The 20,565-nt window shown below is 48.8% G+C and overlaps 1 non-coding gene across 1 annotated transcript; it reads left to right on the top strand.

Annotated features, from left to right (window-relative positions):
• The first annotated feature begins 20,215 nt into the window (after window positions 1-20,215).
• Window positions 20,216-20,343, top strand: LOC113460049 (U6atac minor spliceosomal RNA). Its single transcript, XR_003381728.2, has one exon. It is a non-coding gene; the product is annotated as a U6atac minor spliceosomal RNA (small nuclear RNA).
• The last annotated feature ends 222 nt before the right edge of the window (window positions 20,344-20,565 follow it).

Here is a 20,565-nt window from a genome sequence, read left to right as displayed (position 1 = left end):
AGAGGAGACCCCCAGCTCCAATCTGGGGTGCCCAAACCCCTCTCCCCCCTGCAGCTCTGGGTCTTGCTGCTCCCAAAGGATCTGAAACAGCTCCAGACACACCAAGCTTCACCCACAGCAGCAGGGATCAGGCTGGGACCCACAGGCTGTCTGCAGGCTCACAGAGTCTCCCTGATGCAGCTTTTCCCAGCCCTTTTCCCAGTGTCATCTGCTTAAGGAATTGCCATTAATTGCAGGGTAGGAAGGACCCATTGTTTACTCCAAGCTCGGGGAAAAGGGAACGGTTTTGTTGCCAAGGAACTATTTTTAATTGTGATGTGCATCCAGCATGGCCAGAGAGGTGGCTGCAGTGTGGGAATAGCAGGAAAAGTGGGATGGAAGGCTGTAAGGATAAGAGCTGGTCATCACCCCATGGAAAACCTCGAGGTGTCTGCCCAGCAGCCAGTGACACACAGGAGCGTTCCCTCAGCCTGGGAAGCAGCAGCAGCCTGTCCCTTCCCATCCACATCCCCAAGAAATCATCCCCAAAATGTGCTGCTCAGCTCAATTGGAAAAGAAAGAAAACCAGCCCGGGCCTCGCAGTGTGAAATTATTGCCGAGCGGGGATCGCACGGGTCCCTCCCGGCTTTAAATAATCCCAAAAAATAAAAGCTCTGCATTGCCTGCACGGAGCCAGGGCTGCCTGTGGGCGAGTCTGAGGAGGGAAAGGAGGGATGTGCCCATTTTTTGCCCCCTGTCCCTGGCTGGCAGCCAGCCCCTGACACCTCTGGCGGGGCCGGGCTCTATAAATACGTGTGCATGACAGATCTGGCAGCGCGTGTTCCTGTAAGTGATGTCATCTTTGGGGAGTTACTTAGCAACCATGGAAAATGTTTTGGAGGCTCTAATTTTTCAGTATGGCAAAGCCATATATTTATGCAGCTCGGCTAATCAGCTGGCTGGCGAGGCAGCCCCGATGAGCTCATTTTCTTCATCATTATTTTATGTGAATTGGGCTTTTAGCACTAAAGAGGCCACAAAGATTTAATTCAAAAATGTGATTGCTTTATGTTTCCAGGGTATCATTAACATGGCATCTACGCAAATAACCATGGTAACAAACTGGTAATTAGTACATATATGGCACTTATTATTAATACAAAAACAGGACAAGTTCCAAATCAGCACAGATTACAGTACATTATTACCATAGTAATTACCTGCAGTAACACACACAAATTGAACTAAATGGCCAATTGAACTAGAGTGAATGGCTTTTTATTCCAGTCCCTAAATAATGTGCATTCTTGGCTGAGTAGTTCAAGGTAAATAAAACTGTTTTTAATTTATTGCCAAGAGTTTTTTCTCCCCCTTTGGTGGGAAGGGCTGGGAATGGCAGGAGTCAAGAACTATTTATTTTTTTGCTGTGCTTACAGTATAATTATTGTACAGGCTAAGCCATTCCTGATTCCCAGAGAAAGACAAAGAGGGGTAGAAATTATAAGTTTATTTTATTAGTGGGTTTATTTCTCTAATTTCAGCCATGAAGTAATGTTCAGTGTATCTACAAGAGTCAATGCCAAATAAAGAGGGGTCCAAATCCTGTCTTTCAGTCCCTGGGTTTGGCTTTTTTTATTGAGAGGGAAGGAATATCTGCATTTGGAGTAAGTTAGGAAACTGAACTTTTTGGAGATGATCACATTTATTAAACTAATGAAAAAACAGGGGTTTGGCCTAACCCTTCCCCTATGGGTTTGAGGTATATGAAAGCACTGAACCCACAAATCCTGAGTCAAACCCAAGCAGCCAAATGCACTGGATGGAGCCAGCAGTGCTGGGATGAAGCCAATCCCCAAAAATAGAGGAAAAACTCCAAATTTCTTCTTATTCTTTCAATTTTACTACATTTTATTAGTGCTATCCCAGACCAGGGAGGGATGGAAACCTTTACTTTCTGAGATCCTGGAGGTGCTGAACACCCTGGGCTCGGAGCAGCAGTGGCAGCAGACTCCCAGCCCTTTAAAGATTAAATCCACTCCTCCATCCTGAGCTTTTTTTTCCCTTTCTAAATGGAAATAACATTCAGAGAGACACTTTGAGCAGGAATCTCTGTCTGGTTTTTGTGTCTGCAGTTTGCAGACCTGGGAGCAGCAGCACACATTGCACTCACTCCTGTTCTGGGGCACCCCATCCTGCAGGTGCATGGTTCAAGACCTCTTTTATTTCTTTTTCTTTTTTTCTTTTTTTTTTTTTTTTTTTTTTTTTTTTTTAACCCAGCTTTACCTCCTGAAAGGATTCTCCTGGGTTGTCTGGATGATGATGATTTTACCATTCACCCCTTCCTTGGGAGGGCTTTCTTCCAGCTGATTTTTTTTTCCCTGTCCAAAGCCACACCAAGCAAGTTCTCAGCATGCAGAAGTTCCTTGTTCCCCCTCAGAGGAGGTGCCTCCCCTCTCCCCAAGAGCAGAATGAAAATCCCAGCCATTCACAGGGAGGTTTTTTTCACCCTTTCCTCTAGACAGGCATTAATATTTCCACTTGCTGTCAGGAATTCAGACAGCACCATTCCTGGAGCAGTGCTGGGTTGGTGTCCATGCTTTGGGATGCAGACAGGCAGTCTGTGAGGGCTCCAGCAGCTGGCACAGCCCTGGATCTGCAGCAGGGAAAAGAGAAGGACCTTCCCCACCAGCAAACCCCCTTTACAGTGCTCTTCACCCATGTGCTTCTCCTGGAGAATCACAGTTCCTTTATCAGGTCCATCTCTCATTGTATTTTACCTTCCTCAATTCATAAGAAAATTATTATTTTAGCAGGCAGGCATTTAATTAAGTTTCACTGTGTTTGCTTTGGCTCTCACAGCACGGAAAATCTCCTGTTAACAGCCATCCCTTGAGCGTGGGGTTCTGATCCAGCCAAACTGCCTGGATGCAATCCCTTCTCCCAGCAATTCCCCTTCTCCTTCCAAACCCTCCCAGCCCCACTGGGGTGCTCCCAGCACAAAAAGAACCTTCTCAGCAGGCAGCAGGAGCTCAGCTCAGCACTGCTTGGCATCGTGGCTGCTGCCCACTCCTCCCCTGCACCCCTGCCTGACTCACAAACTTCCCACTCCAAATTAACACCCATTAGGGCTTATTTCCATCACGCTCCTCCCACGCAGCCACAGCTCTGCCTGGGTTCAAAAACAGCCATGGAGCTGTGTTTGCAGCCTGGGTTTAGCCCAGGTTTGTTTCCTAGAGGGATGTTGCCCTCCTGAGAGCTGAAAGCATCGTTGTTTTTTGGGGTGGGAGCAAAGCAGCTGCCCCTGAGGAGCTGCTCACTCCTGGGCTGGGTTGTTTCATCCAGCAAATCCACAGAACTTCAGCCCTAAGGAGTAAAAGGTTCTTTTTTCCTCTGCAGCTCATCTTTGTGAGGTAATTAAGAGCTGCTGTTGATGTTTTGGTTTAATTTAGAAAAAAAAAACCAAAACAAATTGGATTTGGGATCCTCAGCTCCCTGCCCTGCTCTGCTGCCAGCCCTGAGGATCTGGGACGCAGATCATGCTCTGTCTCCCCTACCTGTGGTGTAACATCTCCCCCAAGAAAAACCTTTGGTGTGCTTAAAAATCCCCAAAAAACCAAAGCAGGGCTTGATATTCCCTCTCCTCTCTGTGCCCTCCTCTCCCCTCCTCTCGTTGCTGTTTTGTTTTGCAGTTGCTGCTGTTGCCATGCCATCTCCTTTTGTTGCTATGGATTAATAGTGTTTTTTTACTTATTTTTATGTATGTCCTGGGAACATGATTGCTTAATTTGCCCTGCAGGTTTGTGGGCCTGACAGGCATTTCCACATCTTCACCTTATCTTAATCCAGTTCTGGGCTGCTTGCAGGATAAATACCTGCAGAAATTCCTGTTCCTGAGGAGGTCTGGGACAAGGATTTGTCCCAGCAAGTGGCCAGGGTGGGAGTGGTGGGGACACGCTGTTCCTACAGCCTCTGCTGGGCACTTCCTCTTGGAAGTGACTACTTCTTCTTCTTCTTCTTCTTCTTCTTCTTCTTCTTCTTCTTCTTCTTCTTCTTCTTCTTCTTCTTCTTCTCCTTCTTCTTCTTCTTCTTCTTCTTCTCCTTCTTCTCCTTCTTCTCCTTCTCCTCCTTCTTCTCCTTCTCCTCCTTCTCCTCCTTCTCCTCCTTCTCCTCCTTCTCCTCCTTCTCCTCCTTCTCCTCCTTCTCCTCCTTCTCCTCCTTCTCCTCCTTCTCCTCCTTCTCCTCCTTCTCCTCCTTCTCCTCCTTCTCCTCCTTCTTCTCCTTCTTCTCCTTCTTCTTCTTATTTATTTTATTTTATTTTATTTTATTTTATTTTATTTTTATTTTATTTTATTTTATTTTATGCCATTGCCTCACCACAGCCCTAATGAATAAGGACACAGGCTCACAGGGATCAGCCTCTTCCCCTCCATCCTCCTGGGCCATGTCCCAAGCAGTGCTCAGACAAATTTACCCCCAGAGCCATGAGCCTTGGAGGTCCCTGCCTTGCCCACATCAAAGGGGAGCTGTGACATCATGGAGATCACAGAAAACATCACCTCTGCCTGTCTGGTGGGGGAAAGCAGCTCCTTGCACAGCTGGTGGGGCTCTAAATGACACAAGGGCTGAGGAACATTCCAACCATAACATCCTGCAGCCTCCAGCCACCAGACAAGGCAGCTTTTATGAGGGTAGGAATGGATCTTTAATAAACTGGAGGTTTTTAATTTGTCAGAGGCTGCTGGGGACGGGATCCACCACAGGATGGGTCATTTTTGGCCAGGCTGTTGTGCTGGCTGTCCCTTGGCCACCCAGGTCCCCTGCTGGTGCTGCTGGGAGGATCCTCACTCTCCTGTGCACCCATCCAAGGGGGTGATTCACCAACATGGGCATCTCACAGCATCTTCCCTCTGCTCCCATGGAAATCCATCCTTGTCCTGTGAGGAGAGGGCTTGGAAGCACCTCTGAGCCCCTGGAAGTGTCCAAGGCCAGGCTGGATGGGGCTTGGAGCAACCTGGTCTGGCAGAAGTGTCCCTGTCCATGACAGAGGGGTGGGATCCCACTTCTTTAAGGTCCTTTCCACCCCAAATTCCGTGATTCCATGGTGAGTGAGGCTAAAAATCCTCATGGATTTCAACCTCATCAGGCTGGATGGGGCTTGGAGCAACCTGGTCTGGCAGAAGTGTCCCTGTCCATGACAGAGGGGTGGGATCCCACTTCTTTAAGGTCCTTTCCACCCCAAATTCCGTGATTCCATGCTGAATGAGGCTAAAAATCCTCATGGCACAGGAGCAAATCCATTCTTCCTGCCCTCATCAGTCCCTGTGTTTGCACAAACTGGGTTTTGGAGGTAAAGGAGTTCCATGCTAATAAATGTTTTCTGCAGTTCCAAAACCATGTTCCTCACTGCTGTGTGTGTTTATAGGTGGAATTCTGCAGGGTTTGGGGCTTTGCTGGTGTTTTTTTTTTAAGGTTTTCTTTCACCCTGTTTTAAAGCAGCACCTGAGGGAAGGTGATGCTGAGAGGCTGCTCCACCACAGAGTAACAAATCTCTCCCTTTATTTATCCTTCCTCAGAGCCTGCCAGCCCCCTCTGAAGGGCTGTTTGCTGCCATCAATCCTGGAGGAGCCCTTGGGGGCCAGGAGAGCAGTGACACCTGAGATTTGTCCTATTGATTACCCCGGGATGGGAGGAATCCAACACCAGGAGCAGGCAAACGCCCGCGAGGGGCACAGGGCAATTGTCAGCTTTGCTTTGCAGCTTTATTGGGTTTGGAAGATTTCATTTTTCTTTTCCCTACCTGGAGGCTGAGAGAAAGAGGTAAAACTTTCCTAAATTCCTGCTCGTTTCTCTGTTTGAAGTTCCCCAGTTAACACCACACACCAGAGAGAAAAAACCCTCTCAAAATCCCCCCAGCCACGAGTGAGATCTCACATTATTGCCTCTGACAGCTCTCATTCCTCAGGCACTTTCTTTTTCCTTCCTCAAAGGAGGAGGGGGAAAAAATATCAAAGGTTTCCAAGCCTGAGCACCTTCTGAGAGTGCAGAATGCAGCCCCATGTCGGGAGGGATGCTCTGAGCTGGGAAGGATGGATGCAATCCTTGGGAACAGTTACATGTGTTTGCCATCGCTCTTGCCTTGGGCCCTTGGAAAATGTTTGTAGCTTTCAATTAATCTCATTAGTTTGGAAGTAGATGGAGGGGCGGGAAATCAAAATAATTTCATGGGGAATTCTCTTGAATGGCTTTTTAAAAACACGTAATTGAGAGAGGTGGTGGTGGTGGAAAACATTTTAATGGTGCTGAAATCAGCGGAGGGGGAGCAGTAAGGAATGTTCAGGAAAAGCCTCGTGTGAGGGGCCTTGGGGACAGGTTTGGGACCCTCAGCCAGGTCCCTGGGCTCTGATAAGCCCTGGGAGAGCCCTGCTGGCCATCACTGAGTCAGTTTTTCATTTCTTTTGCTGCTCTCCCGAGTTTGCAGGCTGGGAGGGGTTGGTGATTCCTGCAGTTTGCTCTGCCTCGCTCAGTGACTGTCCCCAGGGTGTACAATATTTACAATTACTCTCCAATACCATCACCTATGTTAGATCCTGAGCTTCTACTCCAAACCAATCCAAAAGTGCCAACAGCACTGCAGAAGATGGAGGCCAAGAAGAAGAAGGAGGACAAAGGCTGGACATGCCCAGATCCCTCCATCTTGCCCCCTGAACCCCCATTCTAATAAACCCCAAAAATCTACTTTTCACCCTGTGATAAATTCACTGTCACTCTACTGAAACTTTCATGGCTTGTAATTCTTCATATAAAGTTGGTGATTGTGTTTTCCAAGGGCTCCATCACAGCCACAGGTGTCTTGGGCTCTGTGCCAAGGTCTCTGAGCCCCCTGACAGGGTCCTGAGGAATTTCTTGGCTCCATGTGGGTCAGACCCATGGCTGGCTCCCACAGTGCCATGGAGCTGTTCAATGGAGCAGGATCCCCCCTTCTCCAAGCCCAGCCCTTGGCACAGGGCAGCCTTGGCTCCCATCCTAGAGGAGAAGAGCATTGCCCTGGGGCAATGTGAGCACAGCCAGTGTGTGTCCAGCTCCCAAATATCCCCCAGAGCACGAGGAGAGCTCAGCTGGGAGGGGGAATGGGCAGCATGACCCAATTTATGTGGGTTTCTGTCAATAAACCTGGCGCTGCTCCCTCTGAGCTTTGTGAAATGATGGGCCTGGAGCAGCTCCCAGAGAAGGGAATTTCTCAGTGCAGCATCCCCTGGGAGGAGGGAGCTGCACCTCCCTCGTGTGGTTGCTCCCCTGCTCGTCTCCAAGGGGTGGAATAGAGAGGAGAAATCCCAAATTTCAGCCTTGGAGCTGCTGGTTTGGGCCACACAGCCTTAATTCCTTCTAGAAGCCTTTATCACCTTCTAGAAGCTTTTATTCAAGGAAGAAACACAAATCCTCTGGTACCCTGGGCTCCTCCTGTGCTGGAAGGAGAGGGAGGCATGGAAATGGAGAAGGAAGAGGAGAAATTTTGTCAAACAAACAAAAAACAGAACAGAACAAACAAGAAAACAACAACAAACAAAAAAGCACAAAAACCCCTAAAACATAAACAAACAAAAAAAAACCCACTCAGTCTCCATGGGGTGGAATAGAGAGGAGAAATCCCAAATTTCAGCCTTGGAGCTGCTGGTTTGGGCCACACAGCCTTAATTCCTTCTAGAAGCCTTTATCACCCAAGGAGGAAAACCAAATCCTCCGGTACCTTGGGCTGGAAGGAGAGGGAGGCATGGAAATGGAGAGAGAACTGAGGAAAAACAAATTGTCAAACAAACAAAACAAAACAAAACAAATCAATAACCAAAAAAAAAAAAGAAAAAAAGCAAACCTAAAACACAAACAAACAAAAAAACCCTCACTCAGTAGTTCAGAGCAAACTTTGTACTAGTTGAAGATCTGACCTTGTGTTCTCTCCTAGGAACAAACAAGAGCAGAATGAGGATCATATTATTTTGCCTGAAATTTGGAGTGGATCAGACCCCTGCTGTTGCAAGCCCCTGCAATGAATGGCTATAAACAAGATGCATTTCCAGAGGATGAATTAAACACTGAGCCTGAGTGCTGACTGTGTTTCAGAGATGTTTATTTGTCCTTGCTGCCTCTCCATCAAGAGTTGCACAAGGACTTACTAAATTTTAACCCCACATTGTTCCTGGGTAAACAATGTCCTTTATCCAACCTCAGGAGTGCTCAGAGCTGAGATAAGCTCAGGTTGGCTCTGCTCTCTGGAGCTTTCATCCTCTTGGAACCAGCTTCCCACAGACCCCAGGGCACCCACATCATTCCCAACAGCCTCCAAACCTCCGGCAGCTTTCTGTATTTTTATGCCAAAAAAGTTTTTTGAGAGAAGTGGAGCAACTTTTATCTCAGCTCCTCTCTTTATTTTTGGAAAGAGAAAAGGGGACTTTGTTTGGGAGTCACAGCTCCTGGGACAGTTTATCATTAATTTTTCATGGTGATAAACCCCAATTTTTCAGGGTTTATCACCATGAAAAATTAGTGATAAACTGTCCCGGGAGCTGTGACTCCCAAACAAATCCATGTCCCACATGGAGCAGTGGTTAGCATGAGGTGGTTTCCAGCCTAACCCATTCCATGGTTCCATTTGTCCATCCTCCTCCTGCCCTTCCAGAGTGGAAATTGTGAAGCTTTGAGAGTTTCCTCCATCCCAACCCTCCCTCTGTCCCTCCCAGCATCACTGTGAGCACACACACACAAAAAAGGCTGAAAAGGGGTGAATTTCACTGCAGACTTTCTGTCTGCTTCCACTTCCAGAGGCTGCACAGCCTTGTGCTTTTGGACCATCTGCTGCCATCCATGGGATGGGGACTCAGGGCTGCACAGCCACCAGCATCCAAGCAGGGAGAGCAGCCTGGAGTGCAGCATTTCTGGGGGAAAAAATACTTTTTTCTGCTCAGGAAGGAAAAGCTTAATGAAAGAAGTGTGAAAACCAACCCAGCTCCCTTTGCCTTCTCTCCCCTCCCTGCTTCCAGGGGCGTTTTGTGGTGTTTCCCCCACTTTGGGAGGATGTAGACACAGGATGGGAGATGCTGAATGTGACTCTCCCAGAAGAAGGATCTGTGCCTTGTAGAAACATTTCTGAACTCGTGTTTGTTCCCTCTCCTGGGTCTGGGCAGAATGTCAAAGCCTGCTCTGAGCTGGAAATATTTTAAGACTAGCACTCACTGGAGACTGAAACAATGGCAATTCTTCAGCTACTGAGGCTTTTATAAAAGGGCTTTTGACACAGAGGCTGCTTAGGGTTGGGGGTTTTTTTTTCTTTCTTTTTTTTTTCCAGTTGGTTTTTCTCCCAGAAAACACTGTGCTAGTGTCCTGTGTGTGCTCATGCACACACTTTTGAGTGTGCAAAATAATCCCTGTGCTTCCAGGGGGGACCAAAGGTGGGAATGCCCAGGAGATGCCTCCAGCCCTGCTCCAGTGAGGAGGAGGAGGCAGCTCACACGGGATCCAGGCAGCGATGCAGGAAGAAAAAGACATTTTAGAGTAAATGTCAGCTTTTGCGTTTCTGGGTTTGGGGCTTTTTTTAAACACGTGGGTGGGACTTTTAATGCCCAGATGAAGCTGAGATGGTTTCAGTCTCCAGGGCTTATCCAGAAGATTCACACAAACACTATGGAAAGTGTCGCTTTGCTCAGGGAGGATGAAATTTGACACTGCAGAGATTTTAACCCGGTGTTGCAGCGAGGAGCCTCGGTGGTTAGCGTGTCATATCTGATAAAGGCTAATCAGCCCTCCTTCAGGCACCATTCCAATCTTATTTCCATCTGCTCCCCATGCAGATTGTGCTATCCATGATATGGACTCACAGGCGGGGAAACCACTGCAGGTCCTGCTCAGGAATCAGAGGATCAACAGTGGAGAAGGACATGATGGATCCCAAAGCAGAACCTCTGAAAACAGCCCAGGCATCTCCAAAACAGAACCCTTGAAAACAGCCCAGGAGCTTCCCAAAGCAGAACCCCTGAAAACAGCCCAGGCACTTCCCAAAGCAGAACCCCTCAAAACAGCTCAGGGAGCTCCCAAACCAGAACCCTTGAAAGCAGCTCCCAAACCAGAACCCCTGGAAACAGTCCAGGTACCTCCCGAAGGAGAACCCTTGAAAACAGCCCAGGCAGCTCCAAAACAGAACTCTTGTAAGTAGCTCCCAAACCAGAACCCCTGAAAAGAGCCGAGGTACTTCCCAAAGGAGAACCCTTGAAAATAGCCCAAGCAACTCCCAAACAAGAACCCTTGAAAACAGCCCAGGCACTTCCCAAACCAGAACCCTTGAAAACAACCCAGGCACCTCGCAAAACAGAACCCCTGAAGACAGCCCAGACATCTCCCAAACCAGAATCTCTGAAACAGCTCCCAAAGGAGAACCCCTGAAAACAGCCCAGGCACCCCAATCCCTGCCTGGAAACCAGCAGCCTCCAGCCCCAGTTTGCCCTGGTGTGGGGATGGGATCCCACTGGGCTGCAGGTTCCCTGCCCAGCCCCAAGCTCTGCATCCCCTGGCCCCAGTGCATCCCTCTCAGGCTCCTCTCCCTGCCTGGAGCCTCCTCCCCAATTATCCTGCTGCTGTTTGTTCAGGCCGTGTGGATTCAGCTCTCCAGCCTCATGTGCGCTGTGTGTATAGGGAAAGATAGATTGTCGCTGCTTTCCAGTATAAATCACATTCCTTACAACACTCCAAAGTAGCATTTTCAACCTCAGGGTGCTAATAGGATCCAGCAGGAGAAAGAAATGTCAGCTAAGTAGCAGGCGCTGTTTGGAGAGTGCAATGGAGCTGATCCACAGCCCCGGGGCAAAAGGAGCAATCCCAGGGCAAAGGTTAAAGAGTTCAGGAGCACTTCAGCCTACTTAATTGCAACAGGCCTCTTACACGGTGTAAGATGGATGGCTCGGGCCGGGCGAGGGGGGCACAGCGGGGCCGGCAGCATCGCCCGCCCCGGAGCGCCGGCAGGGCCGGGAGAGGAGCGCGATGGAGCCATGGAGGCCCCGCGGCTGCTGCTCACCCCTCACATCTCCCCGGGACTCTGCTGTGGGGCAGAGCTGTGACAGCACATCCTCCGGCCATCAGCTCTGTCCCACTGTATCCTTCAGCCATCAGCTCTGCCTCATCCTGATCCTCAGGCCCTTAAACTCTACCCCATCCCGAGCCTCAGGCCATGAGCGCTGCCCTGTCCCCATCTTCAGGCCATCAGCTCTGCCCCATCCAGATCCTGGGGCCATAAACTCTGCCCCATCCTGATTCTCAGGCCATGAACTCTGCCCCATCCCTATCCTTGGGCCATGAGCTCTGCCCCATCCCTATCCTCCAGCCATCAGCTCTGCCCCATCCTGATCCTGAGGCCACAAACTGCCCCATCCCCATCCTCTGCCCCATCCCAATCCTCAGGCCATAAACTCTGCCCCATTCCCGTTCTTGGGCCATAAACTGCCCCATCCTGATCCTAAACTCTGCCCCATTATGATCCTCCAGCCATCACCTCTGCCCCATCCTGATCCTCAGGCCATGAGCGCTGCCCTATCCCCATCCTCAGGCCATAAACTGCCCCATGCCAATCCTGGGGCCCTAAACTCTGCCCCATCCTGATCCTGGGGCCATGAAGCACAGGGATTATTTTGAACACTCAGAAGAGTCTGCCCCATCCCAATCCTCAGGCCCTAAACTCTGCCCCATCCCAATCCTGGGGCCATCAGCTCTGCCCCATCCCAGATCCATGGGAATTTATACTGGAAAGGGCTTTTGCAAAGAGCTCAGCACAGGCAGATAAACAACCAGTAGCCAGAATAACTCCAGCTGCCAAGGAAATGTTTCCTGTTCCCCCGAAAATCATAAGGAACGTTTTAAGGGGGAAGAGGGGGAATTGGGTACTGTGCTGCTCTTGTAGCTTTTCTTTTAGGATTTGTTTTCTGATTTCCTTTCATTTTGAATCTTCAGAATCTGAGCGTGTTTTGTATCAGTCCCAAGGTGTTTCTCTTGGGAAGGCGCCTCAGATAATATTTTTAGTAGAGTTTTGGCTTGTTTTCTGACACACATCTGAGAAATGTCATCAAAAGCCGATGTTTTGCATGGAAAAGGTCTTTTGCATTATTCTATTTTTTTTTTTCATCTGAAGAAAAAAAAATAGAATAAAACTATTTTTTCCCTTTCTCATCGGGAGGTTTATGCTGTTTCCCTGGTGATAAAGACACAGGGCTGGCTCTTGAGACAGATGCGTTTAATAATTCCCAGCTCTGCCACAAACCCCCGCGATGACCTTGGGGATGCGTGGAGTGGGATTTTGCTCTTAAAGCTCCTGTTTGGCTGGGAAAAACATCTGAAAATTCTGCCCCGTTGTTTTCATCGCGTCCCTCATCCCAGAAACCACCCCTGGTGCTGGAGATGCTGCTGCCCCATCCATCCATCCCCGAGCCGGGATGCTGCTGCTCCATCCATCCATCCATCCATCCCCGAGATGCGGAGTGAGGGTGGAGGATGCCCTCTCGTGGGAAGAGCGGGGCTCAACCGAGTTCCCGATCCCCTCGGGGGCATGGGGAGACCCCCGACCCTGCGTTCCCCCTTCCCCGGGGATGCCTCGGGTACCCCCAAATCTCTGGGAGCATCCTCGTCCTCCCCAAGGGGGCATCACTGATACCTCCACAGCGTTCACCTTTTATTGAGACAGGTGTGGTGGTTGTGAAAAATGTGTATTTTGTGTTTGGCTTTTCACAAATATTCAAAGGAATATTGTATGTGTTGTGTTAGAAAGCAAAGCTGTATTAATTTTCTTAAGTAGTGTGTTAAATTTGTGTTTTATGGTTGGCTTTTCGCAAATATTCAAATGAATATTATATGTGTTGTGTGTTCGAAAGTGGTGCTGTATTAATTCTCTTAAGCAGTGTGTTAAATATAGTTTTAGATGTGAAAAATTCGTATTTTATTGAGAGAGGTGTGGTGGTTGTGAAAAATGTATGTATTTTATGATTGGCTTTTTGCAAATATTAAAATGAATATTATATGTGTTGTGTTGGAAAACAACGCTGTATTAATTCTCTCAAGTACTGTATTAAAAATAGTTTTAGGTGATAAAAAATGTTAAAATAGAAACTATACTATGTAGGATATTTTTTTAAAGAAAGGACTCACACTGAGATAGCAGCCACAGGACACCTGAATCTTTCAGAGAAAGGGAATTTATTGCTCCTTTATGAGAAGAAATGAACTTCTTCCCGCCTCAGAGGCGCTGTCAGGATTCAGAGGAAGAAGCTGACACTGCCCAGACAGAATCCTGTGTTTGAATGGAATTTATGCATCATGGATGAGGTGTATGAATATACAACAGGTTGTTGTTTTTAAGGGTTAATCCTCTGTTAACGTGCGTCCTTTTTCGGGCTTGTGCTGCCCAAAAAAGGTACCCAGACATCCATAACTCTTTGTTTCTATTGTCTCATATTGTCCTAATTCAAATTGTCAAAATTATTATTACTCTAATTATATTACTATTTTTATAACCATTTTATTACTATTAAACTTTTACAATTTTAAAAACAAGTGATTGGCGTTTTTCACAGCGGCGTTCACCAGAATCCCAGGACGAGGGAAGAGATGAGAATCTTGACTCCGTGTTTCAGAAGGCTGATTTATTATTTTATGATATATATTATAAGAAAATTATATATTAAATCTATGCTAAAAGAATAGAAGAAGGGATTTCATCAGAAGGCTGGCAAAGGAAGGGAATGGAATAATAATAAAATCTTGTGAGTGAACAGAGAGTCCGAGCCAGCTGACTGTGATTGGCCATTAATTACAAACAACCACATGAGACCAATCACAGATGCACCTGTTGCATTCCACAGCAGCAGATAACCATTGTTTACATTTAATTTCTGAGGCCTCTCAGCAGAAAAGATCCTAAGGAAAGGATTTTCCATAAAATCTGTCCATGACAGAAAGGGGACAGGAGGGTGGGCATGCAGGGGCAGCGATGGGGGTACCCCAGCTGCCATCACCCAGCCCAGAATCACACCCCACATCCCCCAAAGCCCAGAAGGGGGGCTCAGGAGAGGAGCAGGGCAGCGAGGATGCAGGGCAGCAGCAGGGGCCCGGGCCGAGGCCGGGGCGCTCCGGGGGAGGCGTTGCACAGGTCGGTGTCGCAGCAGTGGATGCGCACCCCCGGCAGCTCCTGCTGCTGGCAGTGCCGGGAGGTGGCACAGCCGCTGGTCAGGAGGATGCCCAGCACCACTGCAAGGCAAGCACAGGGAGGGACGTCAGGGAAAATGTCGCTGTAGGACATGAAACAACACCACGGGAATTCGCTGCTCCTTCCCAGGTAAAAAATGTGTCACAGACATGTTTAATGAAAAATCCTCTTTGGATTTTTTCTCCTGAGAAACCTCAGAAATGAAATGTAAGGAATAATTATCTGCTGCTGTGGAATGCAACAGGTGCATCTGTGATTGGTCTCATGTGGTTGTTTCTAATTAATGGCCAATCACAGTCAGCTGGCTCGGACTCTCTGTTCACTCACAAGATTTTATTATCATTCCTTTCTATTCCTTTCCAGCCTTCTGATGAAATCCTTTCTTCTATTCTTTTGGCATTATTTTAATATATCCTTTTCCTTTAATATATAATTTTCTTGTAATATAATATATATAATAAAATAATAAATCAGCCTTCTGAAACATAAAGTCAAGATTCTCATCTCTTCCCTCATCCTGGGACCCCTGTGAGCACCACCACAAAAACGGACCTTTATTTCCTGACTCCAGCATTTATAGATTTCCCAAAGTGATAATGGATTGGAGGGTGACAGTGCCACCTCTCTGATGACACTGGACAAACCAACAGTCCATCGAGTTTCTCCTCTTCCATAAAAGAATGCAAAACAATAAGTTATTTACAGAAAGCATATGAGAAAGTTTGTTACAAGAATGTAAATATCAGAAGGTGTGGTGGTGCTCACAGGGGTCCCAGGATGAGGGAAGAGATGAGAATCTTGACTTTATGTTTCAGAAGGCTGATTTATTATATTATTATATATATATATTATATTAAAAGAAAATTATATACTAAAACTATGCTAAAAGAATAGAAGAAAGGATTCCATTAGAAGGCTTGAAAGGAAAGGAATGGAATGATTATAAAATCTTGTGACTGACCAGAGATTCTGAGACAGATGGACTGTGATTGGCCATTAATTAGAAACAACCACATGAGACCAATCACGGATGCACCTGTTGCATTCCACAGCAGCAGATAATCAATGTTTACATTTTGTTTCTGAGGCCTCTCAGCTTCTCAGGAGAAAAATCCTAGCAAAGACATTTTTCATAAAATATTTCTGTGACGAGGAGGCTTAGAAAATTTTAAATTTCTAATTTTTAAAAAATCAGGGTGACAGGTTTGGGGCTGAAGAGGGGCTGCACTCACCGCTCTCTGTTTTAATGCAGAACCGGTGCTTGAAGCCCTGGTGGCTCTGGGAGCAGGTGATCACCTCAGGCTTGGAGCACCCCATGTCCACGTTTTTGGTGCCAACCACGATGTTGCAGCCATAGCACTGCAGTCCAGACACTAAACAAGAACCAGAAGGAACACGGCTGGATTTTTATTTTATTTTTTCCAGGGGGGGAAAGGCTTCATCTCGTTCCGAGCCGCTCTCTACCGACGGCTTCGCAGCGCTCCCTGCCTTGCCAAGTCGCATTAAGCCCGAGCCAGGAGCTGCCCGTCACTGTTTACCCGGTGGGCCCGAAAATACAGATTCATCTCCCACTAGAGGTCAGTGCGAAATCAGAGATTAGCCGCAGATTTGAGCTGGGATCAAACTGTGCGGGCTCTGAAATAGGGGATGGAAAGAAGCAGGTGAAACCTCACAACCACAGACACCACCGAGTCAGGGCTCAAGGCAGGCTCAGAAACACCAAATTTTCACCAAACGTCTCCAGTTTAGCTGTGCTTGCTAGAAACAGCTTTTCCCTTTTCCACCAAATTTCTCCAGTTTAGCTGTGCTTGCTAGAAACAGCTTTTCCCTTTTCCACCAAATTTCTCCAGTTTAGCTGTGCTTGGTATAAACAGCTTTTCCCTTTTCCACCAAATTTCTCCAGTTTAGCTGTGCCTGCTAGAAACAGCTTTTCCTTTTTGCACCATTTTTCCTCCAGTTTAGCTGTGCCTGTTTTGGCGCTATTTGCTCCATAGGGATGGGTTTATCAGCGCGGTTTGGTTTTCCCCCTGATGTTATCACACAGGATCTGTCAGGAAGGCAAACCTGCTTGGAAATAAAAGGGAAATCCTCCTTCAGAGCCGCCGTGGTGCCTGTGACCCCGGGCCAATGGCCTCAGGGTGTCCCCAGGGCTTTGCACAGCTCAGCCCTTCCCCTGCAGCCACTGTGTCTGAAAACTGCCACAATGGGAATTAAACCATTTCTCAGGTTCCTAAAAAAAAAAAAAAAAAAAACCAAAAAACAAAACAACCCACAAACCAAAAAGCCTTTAAAGGATATTAATTTACACCATCCACTTCTGCTGTGGAGGTTAAGGCAACCTCTGTTGATTAAGCAAGTTGCTGTTATTACCTTTCCTCGTCTCTGAACACCAATCCAGAGACCTTCCCGAGCCTTCCTGTGCTTCCACAGGGTTTTTGGGGGAATCAAAATCTGTTCCCACAGGGTTTTGGGGGCTCAGAATCTGCTCCCACAGGGTTTTGGGGCTCAAATCTGTTCCCACAGGGTTTTGGGGGGCTCAAAATCTGCTCCCACAGATTTGGAGCATCCTCACACAGCCAGGCACAGCAAAGGAAGTCCCTGCCCCAGCCAAACCAGGGAATAGGAGCCCAAAGGATCACAAATTCTGGCACGCTGCCCTTTTGTACAAAACACAGTGACACCAGCTCCATCCTAAAACCACCAGCACGCAGCTGCACCACTCGGGAGGGCTCCTAAATTCACCCTGAGGATAAATTCCACATGGGAAAGTGGGGTTTATGGAGGATGGAAAAGGACAAATCCCACCTGGGGAAATATACTAAAACTATACTAAAAGAATAGAGTATAGGTCGGGTTTAGGGAGGATGGAAAAGGGTAAATCCCACCTGAGCAAGTGGGGTTTAAGGAGGATGGAAAAGGGTAAATCTCACCTGGGCAGGTCAGGTTTAAGGAGGGTGGGAAAGGGTAAACACCACCTTGGCAAGGGGGATTTAGGGAGGATATAAAAGGGTAAATCCCACCTTGGCAAGTCGGGTTTAGGGAGGATGGGAAAGGATAAACCCCAGCTGGGCAGGTCAGGTTTAGGGAAGATATCAAAGGGTAAATCCCACCTGGGCAAGTCGGGTTTAGGGAGGATGGGAAAGGGTAAATCCCATCTGGGCAGGCCGGGTTTAGGGAGGATACAAACTGTGACTCCAGGAGAGCAGCACTCACCCTCCGGCAGGACGAACACCACGGTCAGCAGCGACAGGACCCCATGGGCACCTCCAGCCATGTGTCTGCAGAGCATGGGGGGCATCTCGGGGGTCCCCCAGAGCTCACAGGGTGAGCAGGGCTCTGGGGGAGCGGGCTGACACCCCCTCTCCTCCCGGCTCCTCACCTAGGCCGTTCTGATCCTCGGTGCCGCCTCCTCACCTGCCAGCCCTGCCCGGGGTGCAGCAGGGACCAGACCTGGCTGCCCAGCCAGCCCCTGGCACCCAGGCTCCTGCTGTGGGTGTTTAATTTCTCCCTGCTCCTCTGGAGAGATTCCCCAACTCTCTCAGTCCGTGCACAGACCTGAGTGCGTATGTGCTACCCTCGGTTATTTCTGTCCTATTTCCTCTGTCCACGATCACTTCCCATTAATACCACCGTGCAGCAGCTCTTGGAGAGAAATTCTCCCTAATCAAGATTTAGTTTTAAATCCACTTCGAAATCCTCTAATTCAGTTGGATTAGGCAGAAGGGGTTTGGGGAGATGTATGGTTTTACTTTTTTTTTTTTTCTTTTTTTTTTTTTGCCTGTCTCTTTCCTCTCTGAGCTGTCTCATCTTCATGAACGGACCCACCGGCTTTCTGTGACATATTGTGCTATTTAAAGAGGAAAGGAATAATTTTATTAAAGAGAAAGCAGTCTAAACTAATTTCAAATCCGAGACTTGAGATCCTCTAACAAAGCACAGCTCTGGGGATGGCCCTGGGGTTAAGGGGGAAACCTGACAGAGAGGGAAGAGGGTTTGAATGGAATATGTGTGTTTACACACAACAACATAGCTGCCTTAATAAAGCAGGGGGGGGTTAGAGCTGATCTTAGGGCTTGGATCATCTCTCTGCAGGGAGCTGGGGCTGCCGGGGCTTGGGGAGGGGACAGGGGACAGCAGAGGGAGGGACTGAGCAGGGATGGCTCTGCAGGGCCAGGGTCGCACCCTCGTGGGACAGCAGGGATGTCCCCAGCTGCAGGAGCAGGCCCCCAGCCCCCTGTGGGCCCCTCCAGAGCTGTCCCCACAAGCAAAGCCCCGGCTCTGAGCGGAGCTAATGGGACTTGGGGAGATAATGCTTACTAATAAGAGAGCGCGACCGAATGCGCGGGATTAAAAAATTAAAATGACAAAATAAGCAGCTTATGTAGCTCATCCAGCAACTGCCTGCTAGCAGCACCTGAAATCCCCCACCCTGGGCACCCCCAGCCCACCAGGCACCTCCTGTGCCAGCCAGGCAGGCTCAGAATTATCTCCAGCAGCATCTTTAGCAGGGATGCTGGTTCATATTTCACCAAGAGGCAGCACAAACTGGCCCAAGGAGGGGCATCTACAGTTCAGGCGGGGCAGTTGGCACCTGGGAGAAGTGCCCAAGAAATGCAGCTCATGGATTTAAATCCCTTAAACCACCCAGGGTGTCTCGCTTGCCTCGAAACGATGTGATTGTAACAAATGTCTGACACAGTAAAGCCTGAAAGCCTGGGGGAGAAGGGATAAAAGGCAGGAAATGGGATTGATTTAAACGCGTGCATAAATCAGAGCGTTCAATAAGGAGGGGGAACTAACTTTTAATCCCCTAATAAACTCATCAGTTATCTAGAAGGGGCAGCCAGGAGCAGCCTGGGCTCTGTGGCAGCGATGCCGCATCCCTGGGAGTGTCCAAAGCCAGGCTTGGAGCAACCTGGGAGCATGGAAGGTGTCCCTGCCCTTGTCAGGGGTGGGAACGGGGTGAGCTGTGAGGTCCCTTCCACCCCGGGCCGTTCTGTGAGTCTGTGATGCAGCAGCTGTGCACAGCTGGCGGGGCTGGGCAAACCCCTGGGCGCTGCACCTGGATCCGCAGCCTCATCCGGAAAGCGGCTCCTCCGCTGCTCCTTCCCACCGGGAACACAGCGGGAAGGTCCGGGAGGGTCGCGGGGGTCGGGGGATGGAGGCGACATCGGTGGCACCTGCGGCGGAATGCGGGGGGAGCCATCCTGGTTTGAGGTATTGCAGTGCTCACTTAGAGAAATGTTCGTCTGGTTTGATTCCATTGGGATACCCAAGAGAAAAGCCTTCAGAAAAGGGAAAAAAACCCACACAACCTATTCCACTGCTCTCATATGTGGAACTTGTGACTCGTCAGTAGCGCTGGCGGAACTCGGAGCGATTTACGAGCTCCGGGGCAGCGGGAACGCCTCGGGAATGGGAATGGGCTCCCTCCTGCACCGCTGCTCCGGCTGCGGGAGATGCTCAAACCCGAGAGATCCACCGGGAAAGCCCAAACCCGAGGGATATCCAGCGGGAAAGCTGAAACCCGAGGGATACCCGGTGAGAAAGCCCAAACCCGCGGGATATCCAGCGGGAAAGCTCAAACCCTGCGCAGGTTAAGCGGGAAAACGCAATCCCGCGCTGAGCTCATCCCCGCGGCACCGCCCGCCGGGGGCGGGACTCGAACCGGCGACCTCCGGGCGCGCCCGCCTCCATCAGCGAGGCCAGAGCGAAACCACGCCCCTCGCGTCACGGGGCAGGGGAGGAAGCTCCGCCTTCTGCGCGCTGATTGGCTGAATGTGATGAATATATTAAGAGGGTAGCGGAAAGTGCGCGTTTTAGCGATTTAACAGATATTTTTATAAATTTTAGGGCAAATTTGGGGCATGGAGCAAAAGACTTTTTATGGGAATTGGAAGGAGATCTCGAATTGAGGGGAAAAAGAGTAGTAAAGTTGGTTCGCTCTGTCCTGTATAGATGGAGCTTACTGGAGATTTATATAATGTCTGGTGGGGAAATGCTACCGTGTTGTATGAAAGGAGAGAAGGTTAGCACTCCCCTTGATAAGGATGGAAGAGGCCCTAGTGGCCTGTACAACACACATACGGTTAAGGCACTGCCACCTACTTCGTGGCATCTAACCATGTTTTTTCCTTTTTTCCCCCCTTGTTTTCTTTCCGGGATACCCTAAACAAAGCACGGCCGGCTCTCTTTTAGTCCCCCGGCTCGCCTTTTCCTTCAAAAGTCGCCGGTGCAGCAGAGATGAGCTCACAGCAGTAATTCACCATCCCTCAGCATGATGTAACACAGCCCAGCCACTCTCATAAAATAAAATTACACCTCCCCTGCTCCAGCCAGCACAGAATCCTCATTTC

The sequence above is a fragment of the Zonotrichia albicollis genome, chromosome 21, assembly GCF_047830755.1.
Source record: "Zonotrichia albicollis isolate bZonAlb1 chromosome 21, bZonAlb1.hap1, whole genome shotgun sequence".
NCBI classification, from domain to species: domain Eukaryota; kingdom Metazoa; phylum Chordata; class Aves; order Passeriformes; family Passerellidae; genus Zonotrichia; species Zonotrichia albicollis.
Note: the sequence above shows the minus strand (reverse complement) of the source record. Positions and strands in the feature narration are given on the sequence as shown.